This window comes from Rattus norvegicus, chromosome 1, assembly GCF_021556685.1.
Source record: "Rattus norvegicus strain SHRSP/BbbUtx chromosome 1, alternate assembly SHRSP_T2T, whole genome shotgun sequence".
Classification (NCBI taxonomy): Eukaryota; Metazoa; Chordata; class Mammalia; order Rodentia; family Muridae; genus Rattus; species Rattus norvegicus.
In genome coordinates, this window is record NC_141534.1 from 200,769,799 (window position 1) to 200,784,542 (window position 14,744).

The following is a 14,744-nucleotide window of genomic DNA, read 5'->3' on the forward strand; positions in this document are numbered from 1 at the left end:
AAGCAAAGGCAATTTTAGAGGTTAGTTACAAATTACAACAATAAGAAGTCTTTAAAAAGTCTTAAAAATCTTGGTTTTGTTTTAAGCACATCTGACTTTGGTTTGACCACACAGAAGCCCCTGATTATTCTATGGATTGGCAGCCTAATCTGGCAGCGCCCCTGTCCCTTGAGACCTCAGCGGGTTACCCCTTGACATGGTGTGGTCAAAACATGTGACCCATACCTACATCTTAGTCTATACCTGCTTATCACAACGGCAATGGAAAAGTAAGACAAATCCCACCCTCACTCCTGCCTAGGACCAACCTCTGTCTTGCTGGGAGCCAAGATTCGCCCAGGGGAAGCACGGTTCCCAGCAATGAGGCTCTTGATCCAGCAGAGGGCACTGCTCGCCCTGTCTGGACATCCCCAGACTGCAAAGCCTGGATCTCAATGTGGACTCCATAAGAACCCAGAGAAAATACATTCGTTAGATACCCTTGATGGGGAAGGCCTGAGGACTGCACGTCTTAGGGAAGAAGAGAGGCAGAGGACACCTGCCTCCCTTCTAGCTATGAATGCTGAATGGTGGGGTGTGACTGGCGAAGAGAGAACTGTGCTGAACCCTCCCCATTGTCTCACACAGTGAAGACTGAGAGCCAAGATCCCCCTTTCATAAAGCAGGCTAAGAAAAGGTGGCCCAAGAGGCAGTGAGTTTCCCTCCTTACCCACAGTCTGAGGCTCTGACCCACAGAGGAGCACGCACTCTGCCTTAAGGGGTGATTTTCCATTATGTTCGCAATTCTCATTCAAAGATGCGTGAACCGCGGTGATAGATGATGGGAGCAACTTGGCAGTGACAGGATTGAAGACGGAATAAATAGGAGGGTACACTGTTCTGTTAAAGCCCGACAGAGTTTCCATCAGTCTGAAACTTGGGGGGTGGGTGGAGGGTGCACACAATCGAGCAATTGTTCCTTGACCCTAAGGTCCCTTTGTTGTAAGACTTCAGAGTGGATACCCTTCCCCCTACAGCAGACGCTAAGCAGGGGGAGGGAAAGTAAAAAGGATTTCCCATTTAAATGTAATTATATTTTGCTAATTTACTTTGGGGACGAGCGTATGCGACCAGACCTGTGGGAGGCAGGCAAAGAAGAACTTTCGGGAGCTGGGCTCTCTCCTCCTTGGTCCTGGGTTTAAACTCCAGATGTCAAGCTTGGTGGCAAGTACCTTCCGTTTAGTACTAAACTACCTCCAGGCCTGGATCTCCCCATTTTACATAGGGAGGGGCTAAGGCCAGTAGAGCCGCCATCTGACTAACCCACCAGCTTTTCCAGTCGGAAGCCACAGAATGATGCAGGAAAGGAGTGTGCTCCAACCTAGTGATGTTACAGGACGGATACTCTGCCCCACCTAATACACTCCACAGCTGACCATTACTTCAAAGACAGCTACTGTGGAGCAGGATGCCACTTAGAACACGCATCTGTTTCTTGATTATGATACGGAATACCTAAGTTTTTAGAAGGAAATGCTCCAAAATATGGGAGATGGCCAAATGGGTCTCAAGGAGCCCCCAATTCCATCTCCACACAGCCTCCAAAGGAAAACTTCCGTCTCCTTTGCCATGACCAAAGTACCTGGTGGCCAAAGAGAGGCTAACAAGGACCATCACGGAGGTCCCTGCAACAACTTGCAATTGTCCTGCCTCGGCCTCCTGCTGGAATGGCAGTTCTGTTGCAGCTGTCTTCAGAAAGGTCACAGCGTCCACTGAGTCTACTGAAGATTTTTCTCTGCTCTTCCATTATTCTAAAGGGACGGTAAGAGAAAGACCTAATCTTCACTGCTCACCTATCTGCCTGGTGGCTATGTCACTCCAATGAAGACACCCACCTCCTCCAGTCACCATCAACATCCCAGGCGTGTTAGAGGGTAGAGAGACTCCTTCCTCTCTCACCTCGAACACTTGGCTCTGGGGTTGGCCTGGGGACCCGGATACAGTGGGAAAATCTCAAGTTTTAGGAGGAGGAACAATCAAATGGGAAGCAGGCACACAGCCCTGCTTCTGGGAAGCAGGGGATTGGCCCAAGGCTGAGCTCATGCCAGCAGAGGACCTGCTTCCTCCTGGGGAAGCTCGCTGAGGCTCCAGGGACAAGGACTTACTCATCTATCCACGTTCTGGACAGACCCAGAAGTCCACACATCTTAGCTTAATGACCAAATCCTCCCGCGCCTGGGGCAGAACCTAATTTTCCTATAAGTTGCAAAGCAAAACAAAATCCAAAACCAAAAAACACCGGAACCTGAGCTCCTGGGGTAGGGAGATGGCTCAGGAGTTAAGAGCACTGGCTGCTGTTATAGAGGAAAAGGGTCCAGCTCCCAGTACTCGCATGGTAGCCCACAGCCTCTGTGACTCCAATTCTACAGGTACCAGGCATGTATGTTGCATACATACATCATACATGCATGGCTGTGTACACATAAACGTATGAAATAATAGTAATAATACATCTTTTTTTTTTTTCTTGTGACTAGACCACTGAGAGTTCGGTGGGATGGTGACTTTTGCACAGCAAAGCCCTGCTTTTCAAATTATTTACAAACAAAACTATTATGAAGAATATCGAGATCCCTTGAGGACCCCCCCACAGCCTGGCATCCGCATCCTTTCGTGATATCTGCTCATAACAAGCAGAATCAGGTTGGCATATCACTTCAGACATCAAATGAAAGACAACTGTGGCTTCTACCGTGGCCTTGCTCTTACTGTCACTCTGGGGAGGGTCAACAGCAGCCACCTTTTAAAATGTCCCACGGAGAGGCTTGAGCAATCGAGCATCGGTCAATACCCAAACTGCAATACCATGGGTCTCTGTGGCACAACACCCTAGCCACGGGCACCCAGTGAAGCAGGGCAGATGGTGATCCCAGGAAATGAAGATGACCAGGCTTTGTGGTTTAAATCTCTACATTCTGAGGTAATTTGTCACCCAGCAAGAGATAAGTAACAGAACCTTTTATGCAAACCCATCAAACTTACTATGGTCACTGATAGAGTGCAGTTCACCAGAAGAGACAAAGCCATGGACCCATTTGTAATGTACGACACCCAGCTCCACGCACCCACGGGCTGGAGAACACTAACAAACGTGTAAATCCCAGCAGCCTGTGCTAACGTTAGGTCTGTGATATACCCACTCTGGGAGTTCCTGGGGTAAACTCTATTCTGCTCACATCGGCAATGCCAGGCAGCCCCAAGAGTGGAGCGTCTGTTGCTATTTTCACTTACCTTAGACACTTAAAATAAATTCCAGGGCTACACAGTTAACTAAGGCACCCTGGGGTCTCCACACTTACTCATGCGCACCCATAAATCTGGGGGACATTAGAAACATCTATCAGGGCCTGGGCCCCACATTAAGAATGCATCTCCCAGGCCACCCTCTGCAGGATAATTCGCTGGGTAAACAGGCCCTCAGGCTGAACAACACCTATTAGCAAATGTGAGCTCCAAGAGTCAGAAGATACAGGTAAGCCCCTCAAGGCAGTCCCTAAGTCCGCAGTCCCAAATGTAGCTGGCTCTTACGATGAGATACCATTAAGTGTGAGCTTAGAGATACTGAAAACCTCACTTGAAATTCAGGAGAACACAGAAGCTGCAAGGCCAGTTGTGGCCACATGTGCAAAAGCTATGTGTGTCCAGCATAACGCAATCAAGGGCCTCAAGGCCTGTGTGGTCTCCATGACTTCTTGGAAGTAATGGCATCCCTGAAGCCTACTCCCTCCTACAAGTCACCGAACCCAACAGCTGGTTACCTTCAAATATCCAAACTTTATACGGCCGGCTTACCCAGTGCCATGCTGTCTTCTGACCCTACCTCTCCCAAGAACAGCTCAGCTGCGAAAGCCTGGAAGCAATGGAGGGAGTGAAGATCCAGCCGAGGGGACCAGGCTGAAAACACAACACCCTGTGGCCTAGGGCCACTCAAAGGCCATGACCTCTAGAACCCACAGGACTGGTTTGAAAAGGCATTGACAGAAAGATGAGGGCCGGGGGGACACAGACCTGATGTGAGCAGGAGCTCTCTCTGAAAGACAAGATTTCGGGATACGGGGAAAACTCCCAGGCAAGCACTGTTTTTAAAACTCAGTGTGTGGAGACACTTCCAAGTGGGTCTGGGTGTTCAGTCACACATGTGTAACAGCAGCCCATCGGACTCCGTGCAGATGAACCGGACACCTAAGACCACCCAGCACAACGATTACCTTCCAGTTAGTTCTCTAGATGAGGCCCCCAAATTTCAGATGTGTGCAAAGCATAGGCATCCAAACCCTACCCTAGAGTTCTACGAGTAGGCTACTGATTCAAGTAAGGGCAAGGAGCAGGAAGGGAGGGGGCAGTACCTGCTATATGCTGAAGGCTTATTCCGTATTTTACAGAAAGGCTAAGAACCAGCTCTTCTCAAGTTCTGACAGTAGCCTAGTGCTAGCCAAACCTCCCCGTGTGCTCAGACCTCTAAGTTGGTCACTCTCAGAACCTGCAGGAACCGAGGGATGGACCACTAGGGTCCCAGATCTTGGACCACACCCTCACACAAAGAGTTCTGGGAGGTTTTCTCCTGGCCCATATTATAATCTGTGTTTGTCATTCTGCATTCTATCCCACTGTGGAAAATATCCCTCTATTCAGTTTTGGGGCATGGAATGCTATGGGACATGGGTCAGACCCCAAGCTCCACACAAGACCCAGCAGGGCAGAAGCCAGGCTGCTAACTCAGATGGCAGGGCAATAAGAGGGAACTCAGGAAGGGTTAAATGGGTTTTAAGAACAAAATGGATGAAAATGGCTTCAATACAATTTGATGAGGTCAGCGAGTATGGAGGCCTAATGACGGTTGTAAGAAAAAACATCTGGCGGTGTCAAAAGGTCGGCAGGAAGTGAGTGGGGCTTATATGACTCTGATTGGCTGGACTGATACTCCTGGAAAGAGACACACATGGCTTAACTTAGCCCTAGAGGGCTGACAAAACCCCTTTCAATTGTCCTCTGACCAGCCCCGCCTCTGGGGTCCCCTGTCTGGGATCCTGACAGGCAAACAGTCTTTGTTCACCCACAGAGGGTCACGGGGTCTAAAGCCCTCTGAAGCAGTAGTTCTTTGGGGTGTGGCAAATGGCAGGTGTGCCCTCCCTCCTGGGCCCCAGAATCTCTAGCTTCATTTTGTCCTAGAACATGGTTGGGTCACTCCACTAGTACATGCTTCAATAAATCCATCCCCATGAAAACCAAAACAAGAGCTTCCTTTGGAATAACAGGAAGTGCTGGTACACAGCATGGCTTAAAATAGGGCTCATTTCATCTGCTGACAAAGCCTCAGAGCCAGCTCACCTCTCAGGGCTCTTGCAAGAACCCAGGCTGTCCCCCGTGATCCCCTCCCCGCCCAGGGACTCAGGGGGCCTGGTCTTTGTTAAGATCAACCCCAGCCCATCTTGCTTCCTGTTCATAAGCCCCAAAAGGGCCTCATGGGAAGCCAGACCAGCCCTGCAGCAGGGATCAGGTCTGGTGCTTTCCATAAACTGTGAGGCTTGCTTGCCTCCTTCCCGTCACATTCAGCGAGACCCACAGGCCTTTGGAATCAGTGACTATTCTCTCTGGATTCTTAAGATTTTACATAAGCCCAAGCTGAGAAAGAAATAGGTCTGCGTAGACATAACCAGAACACAGTGGGGCAGAGCTTGGTGCATCTGAAAGGCTGGGCTGGACGAAGACAGGAATGACTTCTATTTAAGGGATACAGGCACTAAGAACCCTCAAGGAAAAACTCAGATCCTTCCACTGACGGCCTGAATGCCACCTAACATGACTGGACCCTGCAAGATGCTTCTCTGCAGCACAACCACTAATCCTCTCTTCTGCATTTCTCTCTTTCCTTTAATTTTTGAGGAAGGGTGAGGAGGACAGGGTCTCAGGTCTCAAGCCATTTGCTAAGCATGACCTCGAATTCCTATCTTCCTGAGCACTGGGATTACAGGCTTACACTTCATTTTATGCAGCACTGAGATCAAACTCAGGGCTTAGTAGACGCAAGGCAAGCAAGCATTCTACCAACTGAACTACAGTGCCAGCCCACAGATGGCAAATCCTGTCAGTGATGTGTAACCAAGGCACGCATATCAACCGCATCACCAAAGTCACTGCTCAAAGTTCAGATGGATTCTAAGTTTCTTTACCATTAGGAAAGGAAAGATATAGGCTGGAGAGATGGCTCAGTGTTCAAGAGCAGTGGCTGCTCTTTCAAAGGACCTAGGTTTGTTCCCAGCAACCACATCGTGGTTCACTACCACCTGTAATTCTAGTTCCAAGAGTTTCATTACTCTTTTCTGGCCTCTGAGGGTACTGTATGATACTGACATACATACATACATACATACATACATACATACATACATACATACATACATACATGCAGACAAAACACTCGGATACATAAAATAAAAATAAACTGTAAAAAGAAAAGAGATTTTGTATAGAGGTTCACAGTGTCACCTATCTGAGGATAAGACATGTATACTTTTTTTTCCAGCCTTTGAGTCATAAAAAAATAATAATAATGAGATGGTTAGCTGATGGATAAAGGCAGACATACAGACAGACAAATATATGCAAGTACAGAGCCACATGCTGGCTGATACAGGAAGATAACTATAGAAAGCTACATAAAAGATAACATATAATTTCATATCAGGCAAGTGGAAAATTGTCTCTAGAAATGGAGAGAGAGAGAGAGAGAGAGAGAGAGAGAGAGAGAGAGAGAGAGAGAACATGAGAATGAACAGGCTGTAGGAGTCTAAGCCAGAGCATTCAGAGGAAATTTGCTTGGATCCAAGAAATGCCTGCACCTACTCAGATGATTCACACTACTGGACCCACTGGAAAGAGCTGAACCAGATGCCACCACGCCTTTCCCTACTCGACAGTCCAAACCAGGGTTTTTTTTTTTTTTGTTTGTTTTTTGTTTTGTTTTTTTTTTCCCGGAGCTGGGGACCGAACCCAGGGCCTTGCGCTTGCTAGGCAAGCACTCTACCACTGAGCTAAATCCCCAACCCCCCAAACCAGGGTTTTATCTTTGACCTTGACCTATGCGAGCTGAAGAAACGAGGTGGCAGCTCTCAGGTATATTGCCAGCATTTGACTCCGCTTGCTGTGGGGGCAAAAAAAAAAAAAAAAAAAAAAAAAGTGCATTTGGAAGATTGTGTAGGGTTTGGCTTTGCTGATCTTTTCATCAAGACAGAAAACAGGCTCATTTTTGGGACAGTTCACTATCGAGTTCAGCAAACCTCAACACAAGGCCTGCTGCCCTTACCCTGGGATCATCTCTCCCAGGGAGAGATCCAAGATGGCAGGCCTCTTCTTTGGAACTTGTGAGGTGGGCGGATGTGTTCTCTGACTGAACACTATGGAGACTGGATGTATGTAGTTGTGCATTGGACCCACACAAACACTCCATGTGGCACTTATTTTAAGGCACCGCCAGCTATTTTTACCCTCCCCAGAAACACTGGGAAGGGAGTCCACATAGGAAAACAAAGGCTGCAAAGCCTCTTGAGTTACTCTGTTCCACACTTCTACTGAATCACCTCGGAGCACACACTATCTGCTCCTCTGTCTCAGGGACAAATCGCAGAAACAAGTCGCAGGGAATTGAAATAAAAGACAAGTCAGAGTCAAAAGAAGCTTTTTAAATGAAAACATCATTTCTCCCGGTCAGCCATGATACTCCACCGGCAGTGTTTGGTGCTGAGCATGACGCAGCAAACAGGATGCTACTGGACGGGGCGCCTATGCTTCATCTATGGTTACGTGCAGGATACTCCTATTGGGGAGATGGTGGACCATGTGGGCAGACCATGACCAGGAGGAGACAGGAAGCTGTAAGGAGGGGTCTTAGAGGAGTACATTAGTTTTATAGTGTCATATAAACCAAACTAACCCACTTTCCCACAGGAGACATAAAGCTTGGTCCAGGACTATCTACCCGAGGAAAGGGGAGGGAAGAAGGGCACGTAGTGTGACATCTGTGTATGATTTATGCTGTTCTGGAATCTTCTAGCTGGCCCAGGAGGTATGCCTGAGGGCACCTCACAGCCAGCCCCTATTAGACCCTGGCCCTGCAATGCTGGCCTCTTACTGGATTCCTGCAGAGGCAAACAGCCCTGGTATGTATCATTTTATTTGTACTCAAAACATCCTTCCTGGAGTCGATCCAACACACTGAGCACACTGTTCTCAACTAAGGCTTTGCCAGTATCTGGGAATGTGTTGGGGCTCAGCAGCTCACTGTAGCAAACATCTTCTCCTCAGCTGTTTAAAACAACAAGGCTGGTGGCCCCTGAGTGGAACTGCCCCCTCTGGTGGAACAGCTGGCAACCGGCTAAGCTCAAGGGCATTCCTGAGGCAGTGTGGTTCTCACCCCTAGCTCATTTAATTGCCACTCTGCCCCTCACCCCTGTGAGTAGCCTGTGGGTAGCAGGTGTGGTGATAAGAACATTCCAGAGCCCATCGAGCCCTGGGCATCTCAAATGTACTCACCTGCTCTCCAGAGGTTTAAGAAATGGGTGTTGTTACCCTATTCAAAACTGTAGGACGTGGTCAGGTAAATCGTCTAGGGATTGAGGTGAGGGTGGGGACCCCGAACCTCGGAGGACCCTGAACCCTATCTAGGGTTAACAGGACCCATACTCTCAAAGGTTTCACTTCATTTATTTTAAATGAGAAGACGAAGGGCCTCACACCACTGCGGAGGCGAAAGAGAGTAAGCCTGAAGCTGGGCTTGGAGGGAAGTTGGTACATAGGAGGCAGCTGAAGCCTGGATTCTCTATCCCGAGTTCTAGACAGCTAGAAAGAGGAGTGACCTGAACTGAGAGTTACTCGGGAACTCTTAGAAGTCAGACTGTGTACTTAACCAAAGGAGCCTGTCTTTGTTCTTTAGTAACTCATAATGCAAAACAGCGCCGTTAGGAGACTACGGGTAAGATTTGGACAGGAGTCTGTGACACAGACCAGGCCCTTACTTCCATAAACAATGCTTTCACAAACAACAAAAACACCTGCCCATCTATGGGCTGGGTAGATAGATCTGTTGTTAAAGTTCGAGCCTTGTAAGCACGAGGACCACACTTAGATTCCCAGAAGAGCCAGGAGTGGTGGCATGCCCTTGCAATCTCAGGAAAACCTGTGGATTCCTGGGTCAGCCAGCCAACCAGCCTAGCCTGCTTGGTAAGTTCCAGGCCAATGAGAGAGAGACCTTATCTCAAAGGGGGAAGAGGTGTGCCCTAGGGGTGGTGCTTCAGAACAAAACCTGAAAGGGTGTCCTCTTGGCTCAACATATACTCATGAACTAACATGAATGAACAAACCAAATAGAACACACACACACACACACACACACACACACACACACACACACACACACACACACACCCCTCCCTCTCAAATAAAACCTGTGAAATGGGGAAGGTGCCATTATTTTTTTTGAAACTGTTAAGAAGACCCTGGGAACAGACACAACTCTTCATACAGTAGAGTTTCTAGTGGAGACCACTAGAGCACTTACCTCTGGTGCAGTGCGAGCCCAGGGAAAGGGCTCACTAAGCGCCAGCTCTCCGGTTGGGCCTCTGGGAAGCTGGCTGAGTTCAGGCCACTTTTTTTTTTTTTTTGGACCAGGCCCTTGCAGAGTCACTCCCAGCCAAGACACTCAGGCCCTCCGGCAGAGCCCTGGGGAGCAGTGCTCAGCCCTGAACAGCTGCCCTGACAGACCTTAGCTGCCACACCCCCAGCAAGAAAGACCCACAAGCTACCATAGCCACATGGTCACCCTCTACAGAAAGGTTGCTGGAAAGCTAATTAAAGTTATTCTGGGCACATCTTGAAGAAATCTGGACTGTGTTTATCTGCAAGCTACATCTGTAAACACACCACAAGGCCCTCCGCATCCCAAAGGCATTCATTCACTGCCTCTGCCCTTACCAGGGTTAGAAACCAATGAACCATACTAGGCCACCTATGAGGCCACCTTAACACAGCAATCCACATGACATTACTTACACCAAACATCCCTTACACAGAATTTCCTAGTTCTTCTCAATAAGCACAAAGACAAACTTCTCATCCTTTGGCTTCTGTTGCGTAGAAGAAAATTAACTGCCACGTTAGACTGCTGATTCCTATCAAGTGAAGCTCTACGATTTATCAATTCACGGAGAGCGCAAATTCAACAGGGGTTTGGCTGCATCGCCTGAAATATTGTGGTGTTTTCTGTGGGTGACAGTTTTAAGAGGAATGTAAAGTTTTGTGAATTAATTCAGATAGAACAAACTTCCAACGTAAACGAAGATATTAGGTGGCAAGGGCTTCCCACGTGTGCTTGTTACAGGATGCTAGACTCCTGTCAGAGCCTTATCTGACAAACCCAAGGGTGGGGGACTCATTTCCGATTATCACAGGCCACTCCCCAGGCGGCTGCATCACCTGCATACGGATGCTAAGGTGACCCAATTCCCCAGCCCCTAACTGTATAGTTCATGGCTTCCTTTGTATAGAAATCCAGTTTCTTAAAATGCATAGGAAGTAAACCTCTGCCAATAGCTTGTCTTATTTTCTGAAAGGGTCATGAACTTGTAAACACCTCACACAGTTCAAGACATCTGAGCAGGGAGGACCTCAAGAGAGGACCAAATGACAGGTACACAAGAGAGAGAAGGGGCAGGTGGCACCCTGCTCTCCAAGGACAGAGTGTCCTCTCTATTTGACTAGATACACCTCATTTTGTGGGCTATTTCTGTTTACCTGGTCTCTGCCCCATGGTTCTTAAGGTGCCAGTGGGCCATTCTGCAGGGCGCTCTTCTCACATGAACAAGACCAAACACGAGCACGGGTATTTCATTCTCTCTTTCCAGCTATGGTGAAAGACTAGGAGTTAGACTCCTGGTAGGCAAGAGATAGGAAGTTCTGCCATGTCTAAGGTCATACAGGTGACAAATCTCCAGGAAGGCTAGCTTCTTCCTCAACTTCCTGACTTCACACCAAAGCCTGGTGACCTTTGCTCCCACCTGCTGGCCTCCAGGTAAGGGACTGGTTCAGCAAGTCAGAGGCTGGATCGGTGGGTGTCTACACAAGCAACCACTCTCTGTGTCTTCAGACTGGGCAACCCTAGATGTGGGGAGGAAAACTGCTAGGCTCTAACGCCCCAGCCCTCAAGAAGAGACTGGGGTCCCCTCTTGGCTTCATAGAGGGTCTCTTTCTCTGTGTGTTTCCTTGTCCCCAAACGTCTTTCTTCAACCGTTGGTTCTGTCTACAGTGTTTGAGATCGCTCTGCTGCTACCTGCTACGTTTGGATTCATTCTTTAACTGGCAGAGAAAACGGACCTGATCCAGACACTGTATCACTTGGAACAGAACGGTTCCCAATCTCCCAATTCAGCAATGCAAGCCCTCTGTCCTCGAGAAGAAAGCAAAGGGTTCCAACTAAAGGTAGGCCGGTTGCTAAGTCCAACAGCGAAGAATCACGAGAGGATGGTGTGACGGGTGCCATGCCTGCTTTTGAGCCTGCGCACGAGCTCAGAGCTGCGTTAGGACTGGGTTAGTAGGAAGTAGGCACCCATGCATGACACAGTCTGTAAGTAGAAGGTCAGAGGAAAACCATGGGAGTTGTTTCTCTCCATCCTTCACGTAGGTTTGGGGACTGAACTCACGATCTTCAGACTTGGTGGCAAGCACCTTTACCCACTGAGCTACCTAATCACCCTCTTGTTAATTAGAATTTTTACTACATTTACTTATGGGGTGAATGTGTATACACCCACATGGAGGTCACTTGCCAAAGTCGGTTTTCTACCATGTGCCACGAGGCCTCTAGGAATCAAACCCATCCCCTTTACCCACAGAGCTGTCTCGCTAGCCCCCCAGGATCTTGTGATCCTGTTACGTAGAGTGGGAACAACTCAACTTGAGTTTCCCTGTGGTCACAGGCCACTAACCGCATTTTGATTTTTCCCATCTCTAGCTACTCCAATTTGTCCCTTTGTCAACCCTCTGCCCACAGAAGGTGGGAGGTAGGGTTCTGCCTAGGGCCATAGGAAGCAGGATGAGCCCTTTCTGGTTTGGTTGCTTACCTCAAAGACGGTTTTGTTCTTTTCTTCTTTCTTGGTGAAGTTTTACATTTTAACATTTCAGTTTCCCAAGGTTCTCCACCCCACTGGCTTTACTACCTAATGAGCAGAGACTTTTCTGGAATGATTATCTGAAGTGCACCTGCAGCTAACCTACAACTGCTCTGCATAGAACAAAACGTGCCCAGGAGAACTGCAGTTTGGTGATGAAATGCTCGCTTCTAGGAAACACACTCTGCTCTCCCCACGGCCCCCACAGGATCCTCTGTGGGTCAGGCGGCTGCTTCAGAAGCGCTCTGGTAGCATCCCTGAGACCTGTCCTTGCTGGGGAGGTGAATTCCTCGCTAGAACCCAAGGGAAGCTGTGAGGCCCATCCAATAAGGGCCTGTTTACACTGTGATAACTCAGTGTTACATCCTCATGATTTGTGTGCACTCCTGGATATGTGATAGGGTTTTTAAATGCTGCAAAGAATCCAGGGGAAAAGTCAACATTGTGATGTCCCCACCTGGTTGCTTAGTCCCTTCCTCTCAGAGGAGGGGCAATTTTGGCTGAATGGGGCAGGTTCCCAGGGGCATTGTTCCCATTGGCATGGGTTTTGCAATGGGAAACTCAGACGAAGTGAAGAGTAGAGACTGAACCATCAATCTCTAATGCCACATGCAGGGCCAAACTACTGGAGAAGGAAGACATTCATCCCTAGGCTCTAGTTGGAGGGCTGCCAGAATTTGCCAAGTCCTCACTTCAGCTCCCTCCTCTACTGAGCAGCGTCTATACTCACACTCCCAATGCCAACTTCAAAGAGTAAGACTTTGTAGGAAGAGGATCCTCCCACACTGGGCATCGGGACCAACTGAAGTTCGGACTTTTGTATTCCAGTGGTACCATCGTGCATGTGGAGCCATGGGATGAATAGCAGAGATAGAGAGAGACTGGAAAGATGGCTGGGCAGTGCCGGCGCCATCTAGGCAGCATCTTTGCAGTGAAAAGATTGTGGGGGAAAACAATGGCTGCACATCTGACAGGTGACACTGTGCTCTGGCCATGTGATGCTGGGTACATCACCTCAACATTTATTTGGAAATCCTGAGCTGTAACAAGAACTACTTCATCAAGATTTCTAACTGTGGCCCAAAAAAGAGACTAGACTAGCGCTCAACAAATGCCTTGAGGTGAACTTGAGAGAACCCAGGACAGGCTGGCTCACTCCTCCCTATCTGCTCCCATAAGTCTTCCCTGGTGACTGTGGAAAGGACTGGTCATTGGCTTTGCCTCCAAGTTTCCAAAGCTCAGACTGACCACGAGGCTTCTACGCAAGGAGCGCGCTCCTTTCAATGACACCACCGCCTCTCCGAGAATGCCTGCTACAAGGGCAATGTGGAACCGACTGGCCAAGTTCTGAGTTTTATTCTCATAGGAAACCTCACACTATTGTCCAGGCTAATCATGAGACATCAGACAAATTACAGGACAACCCAGACTGCCCAAAGCCCAGACTTCAGTGAATAAATGCTCACAGAAGCAGCGCACCACTGGGGAAATCTACTTGTTGGGAAACTGGGTGGGGAGAGATAAAAATCACTCACTGTGCCACTGTGAGCTTTTTTATAATCCCCAAACCATTCAAATCTTGCCATCTAGCTCAGGCTGCCCAGGTCTCTAGCTCAGGCTGCCAAGGTCTCTTCAGCAAGCTTGAAGGGAAGGCCCTGACTGTTCCCTTCTGCTGGACCCAACATGAAACACCAAGGGGCACCTGTTTCATCACCAAGCCTGACTCTAGACCCCTGCGGTCACCCCACAAGGGTCAACCCCTAAGTACTTGCTACCTGTCAGAAAGGAGTCCAATGTGCACAGCCTAGGAAACCATCTCCCCAGGCGGGGCTTTCATCTGGCCACTTTAAAGAGGGCCACTTCTTCCCAAAGCACCATCCTACGGTGGCAAGCAGTGTTAGATGGGTGTCCGCCACCCCATACGACCGGATGGTCCTCACCTCAGCTGGCATATACAATAAGCAGAAGCTACAGGAAGAGGAAGATGCAACACTGCAGGTGAATTTTGTTGCCAGGCAATAAGCTCTGGTGACCCCCGCTCCAGAGGATTCTGGGAAGGGTTATGGTGGATCCAGAGTTCTGCTCCAATGACCTTCCTGAACTGTGGAGGCCGTCTCTCTTCTGACCAGATGAACTGTTTCTAGTTACCTCTCTAAAAGTCTTACATCCAGGGATTCACAAAGCTACTAACCTAAAATTAAGGAAAACATCAATTTACACACAGAGACCCAGCCTCTTTCCCTCAAAAAAGCAACCTCTACCAAGACCTAGAAAGCAGATGGGCAGGGTGGTACAAAAGCCTGTAATCCCAGCTCCTTGGGAGGTTCTAGCAAGAGAATAGCAGCAATTTCAAAGCCTTGGGTCAACTGCCAGTACTAGATTAGTGGTCAATAAAACTGAGAATGTTCTTCCCACAAGACAGGCTGTGGGCTACAATGAAATCAGAAACATAGCAAGCAGCACACACCCAGGAGCCTTACCTGGGACTGGTCTTGTGCGTTCTCAAATCCTGCCTAGCAAACAATCGACCCTCAGCCTCTGAGGTTG

At 48.7% G+C, this 14,744-nt stretch overlaps 1 protein-coding gene across 22 annotated transcripts in view; it reads right to left on the reverse strand.

Annotated features, from left to right (window-relative positions):
* Ctbp2 (C-terminal binding protein 2) overlaps positions 1-14,744 on the reverse strand; it is a 136,093-nt gene that overhangs the window by 45,859 nt on the left and 75,490 nt on the right. The window contains exon 1 of one of the 22 annotated variants that reach the window (XM_087593707.1): positions 14,138-14,234. The exons of the other annotated variants lie outside the window; for them this stretch is intronic. The gene's annotated coding sequence lies outside the window, so the exon portion shown is untranslated. Of the gene's footprint in view, positions 1-14,137; positions 14,235-14,744 lie in introns of those variants that run through there. 22 annotated transcript variants of the gene reach the window in all.